We start from the raw sequence: 7,580 nt of genomic DNA, 5'->3' as shown, positions 1-7,580 counted from the left end.
GGGTGCCCCTGATCCCAGCAGGAGGCAGGAGGATCTTGTGAGGGTGCAAGTTTGGGGTCAGAGTTGGCCACATATGCTGTCTCCATCTCTTGAAAAGAAAAACAAAACCAAAGGGCTGCCGACACACATGAGGACCTGCATCTGAAAGTCTGGAACCCAAGCACGATGTTTTGAGAGAGAGGGTGAGGACCAAGAGATCCCTGGTACTCACTGGCCAGCCAGTCTAGCTGAATCAGCCAGCTCCAGGCTCAGTGTGATCCAATCTCCAAAAATAATGTGGACTGTGACTGAAAAAGAAACTCAACACCGACCTCTTTCCTCCATGTGTACCACAGGCATATGTACACACACAAACACACACACACACATACACACACACACCAAATAAAGAAGTCAACAACAACAACTGCCCTCCCTATGATTCTGTTTTCTCTGTTGATCCATCCAGTCAGAATCTAAAGTGCTGAAGTCCAGGGGACACCATGAAAGGTGTGCCCTGGGTCATCCCAAAGTGTCTAGTTTTATAAAAACTTATACCTCCTCTCTTATTCAGCTCCAGTTAACACCAGTTTTAGAGGAGGCAATCGAGGCTCGGAGAGGTTCCCCAATAGAGGTGGTACTGGTCCAGCTGGAGGCTCAGGTCTGTCTCTTACAGCTAAGAGGTGAACATGGGGGTGCTGGATCACACTGCCAGGTCACCTGGGTCCCTTGACAAGCACAGAGGGATGCAAAGGGCTGGCCAGGTATTTCCAGACTTGAGGACAAAGTGTTACACAAAAGTGAACAACCACCTAAGGTCTCAAAGCACTTATGTGACTGAGTTCAGCCAAAAGAGAACCACTGTTGTTTTGTTGTTGTTGTTTTTATTCTGTTTTGCTTTTTCCCTGTTCTAAAGATCAAACCCAAGTCTTGGCAGGCATTAGACAATTGCTGTATCACTGAGCTACACCCCTAGCCAAACCTAGTTGCAGAGTCTTGAGACACTGTCCAGTCCTTTCTGTTCTGGAGGCTACAATGTCCACACCTGGAAGTGACTCTGGGTGGGGAGATTCATCCCCTCCCACTCATCCACAGACAGGGAAGGGTATTAGTAGGGGAGGTATCCAGCATGCCCCAGAGTCCAAGTACCTCATGGCACCATGGAGTCACTTCACACCTGACCTACTTGATAATGACAGGGCTGGGGGTGGGGGAAGGGTCAAACCTTTGTTGGCAATTTCAGCTGAGCTGAGGAATTTAGAGGGCCTCCCCTAGGGCTCTAGGTCGTTCCCTTGGGGAGTGGAACCCCCACAGGAGAAGCCACGGGGCTTGGATTCCTCCTAGGGCAACCATTTATCTGCCCTGCTTAGTCCCCGTTTTGTATAATGGATGGATGGATGGATGGATGGATGGATGGATGGATGGATGGATGGATGCGCCACACAAACCTGGGCTGTTCTTTTCTGGTCCAGCCACCGAGAAGAGCATCATCTTGGACGAAGAACGTGGCTCCTTTTCTTGAGAAACTAAACGGGGGCTCCTCATGTGCCCCTTATGACTCCAGTTTCCTTCACGACCCCCAACCAACTGGCAGAAATCTTCCCTAAAATGCACATTAGATGATAAGAACTTAACCACAAAAAGCCTTCGTGCATTTGCACGCCCCACCCGGAGAATGGACCCTGAGTTCCCTCTTATCAAAGCCGGTCGGCCAGCTCCTCGGGGTCTCACAGCTTCCCTCTTCTGGCCTCCCTTTCCAGCCGGCTTAGTTCCGTTAGCCGCGGGGTTCTGACCTGGACTCGGGTTTCCACTCACCGAGCGGTGGAGGTGCTAGTGCCAGGGTCACAGCCTCTATTTTAACAATGAATCAAAACGCTGCCCAGGAGGTGCGTGTTAGACCACGCCCCTCCCGCACTCCAATAGGCTCGCCCTAAGAGCTTCATTTGCATGGTCAGTGTGCGACTGGACACGCCGGGGACTAGGGGCGGGGCAGAGGCGGGCGGTGCCCAGGCGCCTTGGAGCGTGGGATGCACAGCACGTTTCGCCCGCGCTACCCGCATCTTCCTCCTGTCCTATCCCCATGGGGCCTGAGGACTGGACCTGAGGGTTTGTCTCTTTCCTGTTGGCTCTTTCTAGTTAAGGTCCCCAAAAGACACTAATGCATGTGTGGAAAGTACAAAATGTGGCTAACCGGGCGTGGGGACACAGATTTGTTATCCCAGCACATTAAAAACTGAAACAGGAGAATGGATCGCCCACAATTCCAAGCAAACCTAGAGGACTGGCGATGCACACCCCTAGACCCAGAAATTGGGAGGTGGGGACGGTAGGGATCTGGAAGTGAGGGGAAGATCAGAAGATTAAGGCCAGAGACAGTTGGAATTCTGCCTAGTCTACACGAGACCCTGTCAAACAAAACAAAGCCACCAAAAACTAAAACCAACCAACCAAATAAAAATTGCTTAGGCAGAACAGTTCCGGACAGCTAGTAAACACGAATGGAACACAGAACCAAAATCACACCACTCTAAGTTACTGCAGTCAGGGTCTCAGGGACCACAGAGCATCCGGGCCCAGTTGAACCACCTCCAGTTGAACACGGACCTGGGCTTACCCACAAAAAGAGCAGCCCCACCCCAACTTTTCAAGTTAAGCTCCATTGTGAGCTGGTTAAACCCCAGCTCCTATGCCAGGCCTTTACATATAGCAACAAAGATCAGAGATGTCAACAGACTTGCCAGGGTCACACAGCTAATAAAGGGCAGAATCCAGACTAAAATCTCAGAATGTCTTACACTTCAGGCCACTGTGGAGTACCCCCATTCACTCATTCTCTCATCCCCTTGTATCTGGTGGTGTCCAGAAAAGAAAACATGAATAAAATGTGGTTTCTTCCAAAGTGAGACATCTTGACCCCTCATGGAGCTGGCTAACAAGCACAGAAGGCTTCCTCCCTGCTCTGGCTAGCTCTAAGAAAGAAAGGGGCTAGAGAGACCTGGGTTCGAGGTCAGCCTCTAGCACTTCTTGGCTGGGTGATCTTGAGACAATTACTCGGCCTCTCTGAGCTGGGAGTGGAATGGATGTTTTCCACTGTGTTGGAACTGACATGGCCCCAGCCCTCTGCCCCTACCAAGTTATTCAACCCAGAGCCAACCAAGGCTGGCACTCCTGACTATGCAGTTCGTTAAAAATTGATGGAGCCCTTTGTCAGTCAGTCATGTTTGCCAAGGGTTCATCAGAGAACAAGAGACCTGTGCACTGCTTTTGTGTGTTTGTGTGGTGGAAGAAAACAGACCCAGGCAAGAGAAAGAAGCAAGACATGGCGGAGTTTGCTGGCGCTTAGAAGAAAAGAGAGCAGAGCGGAGCAGAGAGTGGCAGGCGTAGGATAGGCATCGTGTTGCCAAGAGGTTGTCAGTGACCTTATGGAAGTGGCTCTTGCATCTGAGGAAAGACTCTGAGGAAATGAGCCTGTTGGTCTGGATGGGTCATGGGGTGGAGGAAGGCAAGACCTCGAGTGGGAAGGAGGAGAGCCGGCTAGGTAGGCACCCTGAGTATGTATTCACTTTAACTTTGGTTTGCCTGCCTGAGAAGATGGCAGAAGGCTGGGAGCAAAGAGGACTATGGGAAGAGGCCCCTCCTGTAGGGGTGAGTGAGGAGGATGATGAAGGCCAGAGAGTTCTTAGTGGTTGGGATAGTGGCAGCCAGGAAACAAAGCCACCCTTTTACCCCACATGGCCATGTTTGTTCCTCCCGTGCCATCTGGGGGCACAGGGGCCACACAGCCCTCCTTGTCCTCCTCCTATCAGAAGAAAGTCAAACTCTAGTGAGCTGTCCAGAGGCCCCTAACCTCCACTGTGGATCCATGAGGGTGTCTGTCTAGGAACCATGTCCCAGAGCTCTGTGAACTGTTCAGTGGATTCAGTTGAGGCCAGTGTGGTGTCAGCCTGACCAGTCATCACTGTCGCTATTTCTCTGCCTGTTTCCTGCTCCAGCTTGGACTTGCCGGCATCACGTCTTTTTAATTGTATTGTTCTATCGTGTGACATATGAAGGGCACACTTGTGGAAGACAACTCTGCAGAGTGAGCATTGCTAAAATTCCTCCCTAGAGGAAGGCATAAACAGTATCAACCCATTCTCCCATCAACAAGCCAAGGTGCTACTCCACCACAGTCCCCTTGGGGGATCCAGTGATTTTATGGGACTTCCTTACGGAACATAAGTGAGGGTTTACTTACAGAAATGTTGGTGTTCACTCACAAAGGCTACACTGTGAGGTCTACCCAGCAGGGATTATGGCTTCCCCAGGGCTTCATGGCTGGAGTCCACCCTCCCCCCTCCCCCCCCCGGTCCCTATCCCTCCCCCCCCCCACCTATAGCCTCTAGCCTCTCCCCTACAAGACTGAAGCCACATGCTATTAGAGCAGAACTTCATACTGCTTGTTGGGAGTGGCTACTCAGGCAAGGAGAGTTCTGTGATTCTCTTTGTCTCCTTCCAGGAGGAAAAGTAAACAGTCAGCAGCCCAGTTGAGGTGATCGTTTATAAACTGGTCTCGCAGAATTCCTATGAGCTAGAAAGATGACATCACTTAGCAGCACTTGCTCCTCTTGTTGAGGACCTGGGTTTGGTTCCCAGCACCCATGTGGTAGCTCACAACCAACTGTAACGTCCTTTTCAAGGATCGAGCGCCCTCTTCTGACCTCCATTGGCACCGCACATATGTGACACATTAACATACATGCCAGGCATGGCGGCATATGCCTTTAATCCCAGCACTTGGGAGGCAGAGGCAGGCGGATCTCTGAGTTTGAGGCCAGCCTGGTCTATATAGCAAGTTCCAGGACAGCCTAGGCTACCCTAGGAGAAACCCTCCTCTCAAAAAACCACCATCGCTAATAACAATAATTTAAAAGACATCCTCAGTTTGGCTCAGAGGATAGCCCTGTAAAACCACTGGTTCTTTCTTTCCATGGTTATGTGGGTTCTGGGGACCAAACTCAAGTCCTCAGACTTAAGTGATGTGATGATTAATTTTAATTATCAACTTTTCACAGTCTGCAATCATGTATAAAGTCTCAGTGAAGGACTGCCTTGATCAGGATGACTTGTGGGCTTAGCTGTGAGGAGTTGTCTTGATTAATGGTGAGCTGGAAAAACTTACCAACTGTGGGCGGCACCATCCCCTAGGCAGAGGCTCCTGAACTGCAGAAATGGAGGGAGGGAGCTGAGCACAAAGAGGCATGGAGGTATTTATTCTCTCTGCTCTTGACTAGATATGATGTGACTGCTTCAAGTTTCTGGCTTGACTTCTCTGCTATGATGAACTATAATCTGGAATTTACTGAAATAAACCCTTTCTCCCATAAATTGCTTTTTCTCAGGGTATTTCATCACAGCAACAGAAATGAAACTAAGACAAACATCTGCCTGTAGAGTCACTTCACTAGGCCTCTGCTCTACACATTTGCTGAGGTCGTGGCTTGCCCTGGTTGCGACCCCCTCTCAGAGATCTGGAAAGTGCCACTACTCTCTGTTCTACCCCCAGAACCAGTGTCTTCACCCAGCTCTTTCTCCCACAGGCTATGGAGGGTTCAGAGCCAGGGTGGGCAAGGTAGAGGGCAGACTAGGATGTATGAGGCTTTATGGGGGTCATCAGAGCTGGCTGTGGCCAGGGGTTGTTCTGTGATGGCCGCACATGGCCGGCCTTGTTTTCATCTTCTTTACTTTCACAGGTAAACATACGGTTAAAAGTAGTAAACATTGGACTGGAGGGAAGGCTCAGTGGTTAAGAGCACTAAGTGCTCTTCCAAAGGTCCTGAGTTCAATTCCTACACAACCATCTGTAATGGAATCTAATCCTCTCTTCTAGTGTGTCTGAAGACAGGAACAGTGTATCATATACATAAAAATAAATACGTCTTTTTAAAAAATTTAGTAAACATTGATTTCAACTCGCAGTTCAAGGGGATACAGTCCAAGGCATGGTGGCAGTCAGCCCCTGACTATGGTGGCAGAAGCTTGAGAGAACACAAGTAGTGCTATGAAGTCAGGTTGGCTTTTGCCACTCTTAGCTTGAGGCCTCTCCTGTGCCATCTCTGAAGTGGTGAGCCCAGCAAATCTCCATTGACGTGTGATGGCTCGAATCCCACTCCCTCCAGGAAGACCTCTCTGCCACTCCAACATGAAGCAAGCGCTCTCAGCTGAGAGTCTGGGCAGGACTCACAATCCTCATGGGTTGTCTTTTGCCTCAGGAACCCCTGAGCAACTCTCGCTGGAGGCTAGGTCCTATTCCTTGGCCTCTGTCTCTTTGGGTGTGGTCAGTCAGCTTGGTGGACTTAATTTTTGTCATTGATGTTTAGAGTTACCATCTCTCCTCGGTTCCCTTCTTGGAGTCCCTGCCACATGCTCATGGCACTTGATCTGCAGTGTACTGTACTTGGCAAGTGCCCTCTTAATGCTTGGAGAGTGACTGGCTGCAGGAGGAGGCCCTCCCACCTCTCCCTGGATTTCAGAATTTCTGATCTGCCTGCAGACACCCTCACCACCACCAGGGGGCCTCTCTAAAATAAAGGCCTGGCCCTGACTTCATTCAGTCTGGGCCAGAGCTTCCTCCTCTCCTCTGACCCACCATCCCTTGTTCTCCAGGGACCCTGAGCCACACTCCATCCCCTCCTGTCACCCAGCTCTGGAAGAGCCTCTCCAGACGTGTCAAAGAGCATCTTTGATCAGAAGCCTTCTCAAATGCTCTTGTCCTGCTCTGGAGTTCCTCAGCTGTCTGCAGCACCGGGACTGAGTCACTGTCCACTACTGTCCCCACCCAGGGACTGCTGTCCCCGCCCAGGGACTGCTGAGAGCCTCTTAACTTTTTGCTGTTGGATGCTCTCCATGCAGTTCTTCCTCGGAAAGAGTCTGCTAGCTATATCCCAATACCCCTTCCTCTCCCCGTCAGCAGATCTTGCCTTCCTAGAAAAGGCCTGTTGGCAGTGAGTGCCTTCCTCCCATCCCAGGCCTTTGCCTTCTATTTGGCTAACAGAACACAAGAGTCAAGGTTTCTAAAAAGGATTATGATGTCCTTTCCCATTCCCTCCTCTTCTCTGCTAGCTGGAATGCAGATATGATGGCTATAGCTCAAGCAGCTATCTTGTGATGTGAGGCCAAGTTGAAAAAACAAAAAACAAAAAACAACCAAAAACCAAAAAACCAAAACACATAAAAGCCCACCACCCCAGGCTTCTAGCCTTGCCAGCTCCAGGCTGGTAACACTGTCAGCCTGAGAGTCCTCACTACACAAACTAGTTGTGATCTTTTGCTGTTGTATGGAGATGAATCTGCCACAAAGCCCAAGCTGGCCTAGAACTTGGGGTCTTCTACTTCAGCCCCTTGAGCTGCTGGCACCAGCGACATGTGCGAACACAGCCTAGCAACCTCATCATGCCCTCTCTTGTGCTGGCTACTTTGAGGCTGGCTCTCTGTTGCCCTGGCTGACGGCTGAACTTCACCAATCCTTCCACCCAGGCTTCTAAGTGCTAGGACTAGAGGTGAGTGCCACCGTGCCAGCTCCCCTTGCTGCTGCGGCTGAAGTCCAAACAGCTGCAACTCCG

The sequence above is a fragment of the Grammomys surdaster genome, unplaced genomic scaffold (assembly GCF_004785775.1).
Source record: "Grammomys surdaster isolate TR1022 unplaced genomic scaffold, NIH_TR_1.0 125852, whole genome shotgun sequence".
Lineage (NCBI taxonomy): Eukaryota > Metazoa > Chordata > Mammalia > Rodentia > Muridae > Grammomys > Grammomys surdaster.
This window is presented reverse-complemented; position numbering follows the sequence as displayed.